This window comes from Accipiter gentilis, unplaced genomic scaffold (assembly GCF_929443795.1).
Source record: "Accipiter gentilis unplaced genomic scaffold, bAccGen1.1, whole genome shotgun sequence".
Classification (NCBI taxonomy): domain Eukaryota; kingdom Metazoa; phylum Chordata; class Aves; order Accipitriformes; family Accipitridae; genus Astur; species Astur gentilis.
The window spans coordinates 251834-264556 of record NW_026060813.1 but is presented as its reverse complement, the minus strand read 5'-3'; the positions used below and the strand labels follow the sequence as shown (position 1 = coordinate 264556).

The 12723-nt window shown below is 58.0% G+C and overlaps 1 long non-coding RNA gene across 1 annotated transcript; it reads right to left on the bottom strand.

Annotated features, from left to right (window-relative positions):
• Positions 1–3014: 3014 nt before the first annotated feature.
• Positions 3015–4495, bottom strand: LOC126036730 (uncharacterized). Its single transcript, XR_007505249.1, has 3 exons — positions 4414–4495; positions 4056–4193; positions 3015–3025 (listed from the first exon to the last, which is right to left on the bottom strand). It is a non-coding gene; the product is annotated as an uncharacterized LOC126036730 (long non-coding RNA).
• Between the last annotated feature and the right edge of the window lie 8228 nt (positions 4496–12723).

The window sequence follows — 12723 nt, the reverse complement described above, 5'->3', positions numbered from 1 at the left end:
AAAAGTGTCTGCCGAGGATGCGCACCGTGAGATGTTCCTTCACATGGCAAGCACAGATGCCAATACCTATTGTGCCTGCGAATAGGCTGCACGGGGAAGGTGAATACCAGCAACTGCTGTCACGTCTGCCACCTTCCATGTGAAACAAGAGTCCGGACGTTTGCCTTTTAGGGAACAGGCTCTGCCAAGGATGCGCACCATGAGATGTTTCTTGTCTTGGCAAGCACAGATGCCATACCTGTTTTGCTTGTGAACAGGCTGCATGGGGAATGTGAAGTTCAGCAACATCTTTCAGGGATGCCATCTTCCGTGTGGGACAAGGAGCCGGATATTTGCCTTTTCAGGAACGTGCTCTGCAGGGCAACAGCACTGTGAGATGTTCCTTCACTGGGAATGCAGAAATGCTCAGTTCTGTTGTGCCTGTGAATAGGCTGCACGGGGAAGGTGAAGACCAGCAACAGCTTTCCGGTCTGCCACGTTCACTGTGGGACAAGGAGCTAGACGTTTGCTATTTCAGAAACAGTCTACGCCGGGGTTGCGCATTGTGAGATGTTCCTTTTATTGGCAAGCAGAGATGCCAGTATCTGTTGTGCCTGTGAATTGGCTGCATGAGGAAGGTTAGGACCAGCAACAGCTTTGAGGTCAGCCACCTTCCATGTGGGACAAGGAGTGGGAAGTTTGCCTTCCAGGAAGAGTCTCTGCCAAGGATGCACAACATGAGATGTTACTCCTTTGGGAAAGCAGAGATGCTCAGTGCTGTTGTGCCTGTTAAATGGCTGAACGGGGAAGGTGAAGACCAGCAACAGCTTTCAGGTCTGCCACCTTCCATTTGAAGCAAGGGGCCGGATGTTTGCCTTTTTGGGAATAGGCTCTGCTAAGGGTGCGCACTGTGAGATGTTTCCTCTCATTGCAAGCACTGTTGCCAAGACCTGTTGTTCCTGTGAATAGGCTGCATGGGGAAGGTGTAGACCAGGAACAGCTTTCAGGGCTGCCACTTTTGTTGTGGGACAAGGAGCCAGACGTTTGCTTTTTTGGGAAGAGTCTCTGCCAAGGATGCGCACCGTGAGATCTTCCTTCTCTGGGAAAGCAGAGATGCTCAGTGCTGTTGTGCCTTCGAATAGGCTGCATGGGGAAGGTAAACACCAGCAACAGATTTGAGGTATGACACCTTCCGTGTGAAACAGGAGGCCGGACATTTGCCTTTTCGGGAACAGGCTCTGCCAAGGATGCGCACCATGACATGTTCCTGCTCTTGGCAAGCACTGTTTCCAAGACCAGTGGTTCCTGTCTATAGTCTGCATGGGGAAGGTGAAGACCAGCAACAGCTTTCAGGGCTGCCCCGTCCAGTGTGGGAAAAGGAGCCAGAGGTTTGCCTTTTCAGGAAGAGGCTCTGCCGAGGATGCGCACTGTGGGATTTTCCTACTCTCAGCAAGCTCAGATGCCAATACCAGTTTTAGTGGTGAATAGGCTGCACGGGGAAGGTGAAGACCAGTAACAATTTTCAGGGCTGTCATGTTACGTGTGGGACAAGGAGCCGGACGTTTGTCTTTTCGGGAGAGGCTCTTCAAAGGATGCACACCATGAGATGTTTCTTCTCTTGGAACGCACAGGTGCTCAGTGCTGTTGTGCCTGTGATTAGGCTGCAAGGGGTATGTGAAGACCAGCAACAGCTTTCAGGGCTGTCACCTTCCTTGTGGGACAAGGAGCCGGACGTTTGCCTTTTATGTAAGAGGCTTCGGCGGGGATGCGCACTGTGAGATATTTCTCTCTTGGCAAGCACATATGCCAATACCTGTTGTGCCTCTGAATAGGCTGCACGGGGAAGGTGAAGGCCAGCAACAGCTTTCAGGGCTGCCACCTTCCGTGTGGGACAAGGAGCCGGACGTTTGCCTTTTTTGGGAACAGGCTCTGCCAAGGATACGCTCCATGAGATGTTCCTTCTCTTGGCAGGCACTGTTGCCAAGACGTATTGTTCCTGTGAATAGGTTGCACGGTGAAGGTGAAGAGCAGCAACAGCTTTCAGGTCTGCCACCTTCTCTGTGGGTCAAGGAGCCGGATGTTTGCCTTTTCGGGAAGACGCTCTGCCAAGGATGGGTGGTCGATCCTTCTGTGCCACTTGCGGTGCTAGGAGAAAGTCTGGGAGTGAAGTTGTGCCCGGGAAGAAGGGAGGGGTGGAGGGAAGGTGTTCTGAGATTTGGTTTTATTTCTCATTACCCTGCTCTGGTTGATTTGTAATAAATTGAGTTAAATTTTCCCCAAGCTGAGTCTGTTTTGCCCGTGACGGTAATTGGTGAGCGATTTCTCCTGTCCTTATCTCGACCCACAAGGTCTTTGTTATATTTTCTCTCCCCTGTCCAGTTGAGGAGGGGGAGTGAAAGAACGGCTTTGGTGGGTACCTGGCGTCCAGCCAGGGTCAACCCACCACACACCCATGGGTGTCCCCCAGGTCCAGCTGTGGCGAGGCTCCTTAACGGGTTTGCTGGGTTACACCTCCTGACACTATGGGTGGCACAATTTTAGACCCGCACTTCCTAACTGACCCTCCGGGTTAGGACCAGTAACCCTACCTGAAGCTCTGCAGTAGGCCTGGCACCCCTACCTGATGATATGGGTTGGTAGTGGTATAAACTTTGGTACTCCGCTGTATATTTTGTATACACACCGGTACTCTGGGGTAGTACCGGGACCCTTACTGGTTCGCTGGGGTACACCAGCTGACGCCACGAGCGCGAGGAGTTAGATCATCCCTTCCTACCTGACCCTCCGGGTTAGGCCCGGTATCCCTACCTGATGCTCTGTGGAAGGCATTGCCCCCTACCCGACAACCTGGTGTAGTACAGGTACACCCACCCGGACTCCGCGGTAGTTTTGGTATACCCACCGGTACTCCTGCATTGTACCGGAACACTTACTGGTAAGCCAGGGTACATCTGCTGATGTTACAGGCACTCGGGTTTAGACCCACCCTTCCTACCTGACCTTCCCGGTTAGGCCCGGTATCCCTACCCGATGTTCCGGGGTAGAACTGGTTCCCCAACCGCTACTCTGGGGTTGGACCGGAACCCTTTGTGATGTGCCAAAGTACAGCAGCTGTCCCTATGGGTGACTGGCTTAGACCCCGCCTCCCTACCTGATCCTACAGGGTAGTCCGGGTATCCCTACCTAATGCTCCACAGTAGGCGTGGCACCTCTACCCGATGTTCCGGGGTAGTACTAGTACCCCCACCGGTACTCTGTGGTAGTCTTGGTATACCCACCAGTACACCGGGCTAGTACTGGAACCCTTGCTGTTTCACTTTGGTACAACTGCTGACGTTACGGGTGCACGAAGTTGGAACGGACATTCCTACTTGACCCTCTGGGTTAGGCCTGGTATCCCTACCTGCTGCTCTGTGGTAGGCTGGCCCCCTATCTGACGATCTAGGGTAATACCGTTACACCCATTGGTACCCGTGGTAGTTTTGGTATACCCACCGGTACTCCTGGATTGTACTGGAACACTTACTGGTTCGCCGTGATACACCTGCTACCCTACAGGCACATGGGTTTAGACCCACTCTTCCTACCTAACCCTCCTGGTTAGGCCCAGTATCCCTACCTGAATTTGTGGGCTAGAATAGGTTCCCGCACCGGTACTCTGCAGTAGTATCGGTACACCCAACGTTACTTTGCGGTTGTATCAGTATATCCAGCGCTACTCTGCAGTAGTACCGGAACCCTTACTGGTTCAATGGGGTACAACTTCTGACGCTACGGTCGCGCGGAGTTATACGTGCCCTTCCTACCTGACCCTCCGGGTTAGGCCCAGTATCCCTGTCTTATGCTATGCGATATGACTGACCCCCTACCCGACTATCTGGGGTTGTACTGGTATACCCACCGGTACTCCGCGGTAGTTTTGCTATACCCACTGGTACTCCTGGATTGTAGTGGAACCCTTAATCGTGCGCCGCGGTACACCTGCTGACCCTACAGGCACACGGGTTTACACCCATGCTTCCTACCTGACCCTCCGGGTTAGGCCCCTTATCCCTACGTGATGTTCCGGGGTAGACCTGCTTCCTCCACCGATACTCTGGGTTTGGAACGGAACACTTTCTGATGTGCCAGAGTACAACAGCTGTCCCTACGGGCGCGCTGGGTTAGACCCAGCCTCCCTACCTGACCCTACAGGGTAGGCCCGCTATCCCTAACTGATGCTCCGCGGTAGGCCTGGCACGCCTACCCGATGTTACGGGGTACAACAGGTACCCACACTGGTACTCTGCAGTAGTATCGGTACACCCACCAACACTCCGTGGTAGTACCAGAACCCTTACTGGTTTGCTGGGGTACACCTGCTGATGCTACGGGTGAGCATAGTTAGACCTGCCCTTCCTACCTGACCCTCCAATTTAGGCTCGGTATCCCTACCTGATGCTCCATGGTAGGCCTGGCACCCCTACCCAGTGTTCCGGGGTAGTACCGGTACCCCCACTGGTAATCTGCGGTAGTATCGGTACAGCCACCGGTACTCCAGGGTAGTACTGGAACCCTTAACTGGTTTGCTGGGATACACCTGCTGACGCTATGGGCTCGCAGAGTTAGACTTGCCATTCCTACCTGACCCTTCTTCTTAGGCCCGGTATCCCTACCTGATTCTCTGTGCTAGGTCTTGCCCCCCTACCCGACGATCTGGGGTAGTACCAGTACACCCACGGGTACTCCTAGGTATTTTGGTATACCCACTGGTAATACTGGATTGTACCGGAACCCTTACTGGTGCACGCAGGTACACCTGCTGATGCTACGCGCATGCTGGTTTAGATCTGCCCTTCCTACCTGACCCTCCGGGTTAGGCCCGGTATCCCTACCTGATGCTCTGCGGTAGGACTGCCGCCCCTACCTCATGTTCCGGGGTAGTATCTGTGCCCCCAACGGTACTCTGCGGTAGTATCAGTAACCCGAATGGTACTCTGCGGTAGTATCAATACACCCACTGGTACTCCGGGGTAGTACCAGAACCCTTACTGGTTTGCTGTGGTACACCTGCCAAAGCTACGGGCGCGCGGAGATAGGACTGCCCTTCCTACCTGACCCTCCGGGTTAGGCCCAGTATCCCTACCTGATTATCCATGGTAATCCTGGCACCCCTACCCCATGTTCTGTGATACTGCCAGTACCCCCACCGGTACTCTCCGGTAGTATCGGTACACCCACCAGCACTCCCGTGTAGTACCAGAACACTTACTGGTTCGCTGTGGAACAACTGCTGACGCTAAAGTGTGCGAAGTTAGACCCGCCCTTCCTACCTGACCCTCCCAGTTAGGCTATTTATCCCTAAATGATGCTCTGCGGTAGGCCTGGTACCCCTACCCAACGATCTGGGGTAGTACCGGTACACCCACAGGTACTCCGTGGTAGTTTTGGTATACCAACCGGTACTCCTGGATTGTACTGGAACCCTTACTGGTGCACCAGGGTACACCTGCTGATCCTATGCGTGCGCGGGTTTCGACCCTCCCTTCCTACCTGTCCCTCTGCGTTAGGCCTGGAACCCCTACCCAATGTTCTGGGGTAGTACCGGTACCCCCACCGGTAATCTGCGGTAGTATCGGTACAGCCACCGGTACTCCAGGGTAGTACCGGAACCCTTAACTGGTTTGCTGGGATACACCTGCTGACGCTATGGGCGTGCGGAGTTAGACTTGCCGTTCCTACCTGACCCTTCTTCTTAGGCCCGATATCCCTACCTGATGATCTCTGGTAGGCCTGGTGTGACTCCCTGACAATCTGGGATAGTACCGGTACACCCATTGGTACTCCACGGTAGTTTTGTTATACCCACTGGTACTCCCGGATTGTATTGGAACCGTTACTTGTGTGCTGTGGTACAACTGCTGATGCTACGTGTGTGCGAAGTTAGACACGCCCTTCCTTCCTGACCCTCCGGGTTAGGCCCAATATCACTACCCAATGTTCCGGGGAAGAACCGGATCGCCCACCGGTACTCTGGGGTTGGAACGGAACCCTTTGTGAAGCGCCAGATTACACCAACTGTTCCTACGCGTGCGCTGGTTTAGACCCGCCCTTCCTACCTGTCCCTCCGGGTTAGGCCCAGTATCCCTACCCAATGTTCCAGGGTAGAACCCGTTTCCCCAGCGGTACTCTGGGGTTGGAACGGAACCCTATGTGATGCGCCACAGTATACCAGCTGTCCCTAATGGTGCACTGTTTTAGACCTGGCTTCCCTACCTGACCGTACACGGTAGGCCCGTTATCCCTACCTGATGCTCCGCGGTAGGCCTGGCACCTCTACCCGATGTTCTGGGGTACTAGCGGTACCCTCACCGGTACTAAGCGGTAGTATCGGTACACCCACAGATAGTCTGGGGTAGTACCAGAACCCTTACTGGTTCTCTGTGGTACCACTGCTGACGCTACAAGCGTGCAAAGTTAGACCTGCCCTTCCTACCAGACCCTCCCGCTCAGGCCCGGTATACCTACCTGATGCTCTATGCTAGGCCTGGTGCCCCTACACGACGATATAGGGTAGTACCGGTACACCCACCGGTACTCTGCAGTAGTTTTGGTATACCCACCGGTACTCTTGGATTGTACCGGAACTCTTACTGGTGCGTCGGTGTACACCTGCTGACGCCACGGGCGCATGGGTTTAGACCCGCCCTTCCTACCTGACCCACCCAGTTAGGTCACGTATACTACCTGATGCTCTGCGGTAGGCCTGGCGCCCCTACCCAACATTCTGCAGTAGTACCAGTACACTCACAGGTACTCCTCAGTAATTTTGGTCTACACACCGGTACTCCTGGATTGTAGCGGAACCCCAAATGGTGCGCCAGGTTACACCTGCTCACCCTATGGGCGCCCGGGATTAGACCCACCCTTTCTACCTGACCCTCAGCATTAGGCCCGGTATCCCTACCCGATGCTACGCTATAGGCCTGGCACCCCTACCCGATGATCCGGGGTAGAACCGGATCCCCCACTGGTAATCTGGAGTTTGAACGGAACCCTTTGTAATGCCAAAGAAAACACCAGTTGTCCACTGCTGGGGTCTGCTCAGCACCAAGTCACAGTCTATCTGCATGCCCTAGTACATCTCCACATCCAGTACATCTCCAGGCCGCCCTCGCCGCCGGTATGGGATGAGGCGACGCCAACCTGCATCACGCCACCACTAGTACAGGAGCCGGCGGTGGCGTGGAACACGCAGCCGAGGCTGCTGAGCAGACCCCAGCACTGGGCGTCTGCGGAGCCAGTGTCCCCAGAAGCCCGGCGACCTCTGACTCTATGATGCCAGACTACTGAGGCTCTGGCTCCACCAATGAAACTGGACTGATAGCATGAGCCGTGCGTCTCCCTGGTCTCCCTGTGGGCTGGCTGCGCGTCCCCTGCCGTCGTGCCCTGTCGGAGGGAATCCGCGTCGGATGGGGTGGGGAGGGGTGTGTGTCCCGTGGGTGGGCATCCGCGTCAGATGGGGTTGGGGGTTGTGTGTGTCCCGTGGGTGGGCATCTGCGTCGAATGGGAGGGGGGGCCGGGGGGATGCCCCGTGCGTACGCCTGTCCAGGACCAGCACGCATCTCCAGGGCTGGAGACGTCCCAGCCTGCTGGCTCCAGGGCTGGGTCTGATCCCCGTCTCCATGTCCCCGTCCATCTCCACGTCCCAACGCATCTCCACGTCCCAGTCCATCTCCACGTCCCAGTCCACCTCCGTGCCCCAGTCCATCTCCACGTCCCCAGGCCACTTCCAAGTCTCAGTCCATCTCCACAGCCCAGTCCATCTCCGTGCCCCAGTACATCTCTGTTGAGGATTTCTTGGCTGGGCAAGGGCATGTGAGCAATCCAGCCGTTAGGTGGGAACGAAGCATAAGTTTACAAAGTGCTGGAGCAGACAAGGACGCTGTGCCCTTGTACACTGGGAAGAAGGAAGATAAGAAGAGCCTGACAAGCAACTCCTGGATGCCGACGACTGAGATAAGTAACTGCTGGACACCTCGTGAAGAAGCTTGCACAGCCAACAGAGGATAAGATAGTGTCGCGTGAACCGAGGTATTGGACCAATCAGAGTATTGTATAAGGCGCGTGCACAAGCACGTAAGGTATATAACTGTGCTAAAAGTTGTAGTACATGGACTTCACTTGATCACATTGGTCTGTGCGTGATTCCCCCTGTGGATCCTCCGCAACGCATCTCCACGTCCCACTCCGTCTCCGCGTCCCCAGGCCACTTCCACGTCCCAGTTCATCTTCGCGTCCCAGTCCAGCGCCATGGGAACCCCGCACTGGAGCAGGCTCCTGGCAGGACCTGCAGATCTGTGGAGAGGAGCCTACGGAGCAGGTTTTCTGGCAGGGCTTGTGACCCCGTGGGAGACCCACGCTGGAGAAGTGTGCTGCTGAAGGACTGCACACCGTGGAAAGGACCCACGCTGGAGCAGTTTGTGAAGAACTGCAGCCCGTGCGAAGGACCCACATTGGAGAAGTTCCTGGAGGACTGTCTCCCATGGGAGGGACCCCATGCTGGAGCAGGGGGAGAGTGTGTTGAGCCCTCCCCCTGAGGAGGATGAAGCGGCAGAAAATAACGTGTGATGAGCTGAACGTAAAGCCCATTCCCCATCCCCCTGTGCCACTTGCGGGGCCGGGAGAGAATCCGGGAGTGAAGTTGTGCCCGGGAAGAAGGGAGGGGTGGAGGGAAGGTGTTCTGAGATTTGGTTTTATTTCTCATTACCCTACTCTGGTTGATTTGTAATAAATTGAGTTAAATTTCCCCAAGCTGAGTCTGTTTTGCCTGTGACGGTAATTGGTGAGTGATTTCTCCTGTCCGTATCTCGACCCACAAGCTCTTTGCTATATTTTCTCTCCCCTGTCCAGTTGAGGAGGGGGAGTGATAGAACGGCTTTGATGGGTACCTGGCGTCAAGCCAGGGTCAACCCACCACACACCCATGGGTGTCCCCCAGGTCCAGCTGTGGCGAGGCTCACAGGACCCTCCTCTTCCTCCTGCGGTCGTCGAGGGTCCTGGCTTCCATACCTGGGGGTGAAGCGATGCTGAGCCCATCACTGCTCCCACCCCCGGCCGGGGGGACCAAGGGCTGGGACCCCTCGGCCGTGCGGCAGACAACACCACTGCCACCGCCACCACCACCACCAGCATCGACACCGGCACTGCAACCAGCACCTCTGCCCCTGTGCTGCCTCCTCCTGATGTGCCGCCGGCACCGCCGGCCAGCCCAGCGACTCCTCTTGCGTCTCTTGCGCCGGGGCAGTGAACGGCAGACCCGCCGGCACGTAGCGGTGCTGACGCGGGCCAGTGCTGCTGCAGGGCGGCCGCCCTCCTCCTGTGGGCTGGGGCCGGGTGGCAGCCACGGAGGCCACGCATGGTGGGCCGTCGCCGTGGGGACATTGTGCGTGCGTGGCCGTCGCCGTGGGGACATTGTGATGCCGCCGGTGAGGTTGGCCTTGTAACGCGCCCGTGTCACAAAGGGCCTCCTCCCGGCACCCCTATATAAAGCGGGGCGGTGGGCGCAGAGCCAATACCCTCTGGCAGGGCAGGGCAGCCACCAAAGCCGGGGAGCCAGAATGGCAAGACCTAGGCGAAGCAGGAGCCGAAGCGGGAGCCGGCGCCGACAGCGCCGCCGTGCCACGCGTCGGTTCCGCAGCCGCCCTCGCCGCCAGTACGGGATGAGGCGACGTCAACCCGCGGCGCGCCGCCGCCGGTACAGGAGCCGGCGGCGGCGTGGGACACGCAGCCGAGGCTGCTGAGCAGACCCCAGCACTGGGCGTCTGCGGAGCCAGTGTCCCCAGAAGCCCGGCCACCTCTGACTCTATGATGCCGGACTACTGAGGCCCTGGCTCCACCAATAAAGCTGGAATGATAGCATGAGCTGTGCGTCTCCCTGGTTTCCCTGTGCGCCGGCTGCGCGACCCCCACCGTCGTGTCCCGTGGGTGGGCATCCGCGTCGGATGGGGTGGGGGTGTGCGTAAGTCCCGTGGGTGGACATCTGTGTCGAATGGGGTGGGGGGGGAGTGTGTCCCGTGGGTGGGCATCCGCGTCAGATGGGGTTGGGGGTTGTGTGTGTCCCGTGGGTGGGCATCTGCGTTGAATGGGGGGGGGGGGGGGGGGGGGGGATGTCCCGTGCGTACGCCTGTCCAGGACCAGCACGCATCTCCAGGGCTGGAGACGTCCCAGCCTGCCGGCTCCAGGGCTGGGTCTGATCCCCGTCTCCATGTCCCCGTCCATCTCCACGTCCCAACGCATCTCCACGTCCCAGTCCATCTCCACGTCCCAGTCCACCTCCGTGCCCCAGTCCATCTCCACGTCCCCAGGCCACTTCCAAGTCTCAGTCCATCTCCACAGCCCAGTCCATCTCCGTGCCCCAGTACATCTCTGTTGAGGATTTCTTGGCTGGGCAAGGGCATGTGAGCAATCCAGCCGTTAGGTGGGAACGAAGCATAAGTTTACAAAGTGCTGGAGCAGACAAGGACGCTGTGCCCTTGTACACTGGGAAGAAGGAAGATAAGAAGAGCCTGACAAGCAACTCCTGGATGCCGACGAATGAGATAAGTAACTGCTGGACACCTCGTGAAGAAGCTTGCACAGCCAACAGAGGATAAGATAGTGTCACGTGAACCGAGGTATTGGACCAATCAGAGTATTGTATAAGGCGCATGCACAAGCACGTAAGGTATATAACTGTGCTAAAAGTTGTAGTACATGGACTTCACTTGATCACATTGGTCTGTGCGTGATTCCCCCTGTGGATCCTCCGCAACGCGTCTCCACGTCCCACTCCGTCTCCGCGTCCCCAGGCCACTTCCACGTCCCAGTTCATCTTCGCGTCCCAGTCCAGCGCCATGGGAACCCCGCACTGGAGCAGGCTCCTGGCAGGACCTGCAGATCTGTGGAGAGGAGCCTACGGAGCAGGTTTTCTGGCAGGGCTTGTGACCCCGTGGGAGACCCACGCTGGAGAAGTGTGCTGCTGAAGGACTGCACACCGTGGAAAGGACCCACGCTGGAGCAGTTTGTGAAGAACTGCAGCCCGTGCGAAGGACCCACATTGGAGAAGTTCCTGGAGGACTGTCTCCCATGGGAGGGACCCCATGCTGGAGCAGGGGGAGAGTGTGTTGAGCCCTCCCCCTGAGGAGGATGAAGCGGCAGAAAATAACGTGTGATGAGCTGAACGTAAAGCCCATTCCCCATCCCCCTGTGCCACTTGCGGGGCTGGGAGAGAATCCGGGAGTGAAGTTGTGCCCGGGAAGAAGGGAGGGGTGGAGGGAAGGTGTTCTGAGATTTGGTTTTATTTCTCATTACCCTACTCTGGTTGATTTGTAATAAATTGAGTTAAATTTCCCCAAGCTGAGTCTGTTTTGCCTGTGACGGTAATTGGTGAGTGATTTCTCCTGTCCGTATCTCGACCCACAAGCTCTTTGCTATATTTTCTCTCCCCTGTCCAGTTGAGGAGGGGGAGTGATAGAACGGCTTTGATGGGTACCTGGCGTCAAGCCAGGGTCAACCCACCACACACCCATGGGTGTCCCCCAGGTCCAGCTGTGGCGAGGCTCACAGGACCCTCCTCTTCCTCCTGCGGTCGTCGAGGGTCCTGGCTTCCATACCTGGGGGTGAAGCGATGCTGAGCCCATCACTGCTCCCACCCCCGGCCGGGGGGACCAAGGGCTGGGACCCCTCGGCCGTGCGGCAGACAACACCACTGCCACCGCCACCACCACCTCCAGCATCGACACCGGCACTGCAACCAGCACCTCTGCCCCTGTGCTGCCTCCTCCTGATGTGCCGCCGGCACCGCCGGCCAGCCCAGCGACTCCTCTTGCGTCTCTTGCGCCGGGGCAGTGAACGGCAGACCCGCCGGCACGTAGCGGTGCTGACGCGGGCCAGTGCTGCTGCAGGGCGGCCGCCCTCCTCCTGTGGGCTGGGGCCGGGTGGCAGCCACGGAGGCCACGCATGGTGGGCCGTCGCCGTGGGGACATTGTGCGTGCGTGGCCGTCGCCGTGGGGACATTGTGATGCCGCCGGTGAGGTTGGCCTTGTAACGCGCCCGTGTCACAAAGGGCCTCCTCCCGGCACCCCTATATAAAGCGGGGCGGTGGGCGCAGAGCCAATACCCTCTGGCAGGGCAGGGCGGCCACCAAAGCCGGGGAGCCGGAATGGCAAGACCTAGGCGAAGCAGGAGCCGAAGCGGGAGCCGGCGCCGACAGCGCCGCCGTGCCACGCGTCGGTTCCGCAGCCGCCCTCGCCGCCAGTACGGGATGAGGCGACGTCAACCCGCGGCGCGCCGCCGGCGGTACAGGAGCCGGCGGCGGCGTGGGACACGCAGCCGAGGCTGCTGAGCAGACCCCAGCACTGGGCGTCTGCGGAGCCAGTGTCCCCAGAAGCCCGGCCACCTCTGACTCTATGATGCCGGACTACTGAGGCCCTGGCTCCACCAATAAAGCTGGAATGATAGCATGAGCTGTGCGTCTCCCTGGTTTCCCTGTGCGCCGGCTGCGCGACCCCCACCGTCGTGTCCCGTGGGTGGGCATCCGCGTCGGATGGGGTGGGGGTGTGCGTAAGTCCCGTGGGTGGACATCTGTGTCGAATGGGGTGGGGGGGGAGTGTGTCCCGTGGGTGGGCATCCGCGTCAGATGGGGTTGGGGGTTGTGTGTGTCCCGTGGGTGGGCATCTGCGTCGAATGGGGGGGGGGGGGGGGCGGGGGGATGTCCCGTGCGTA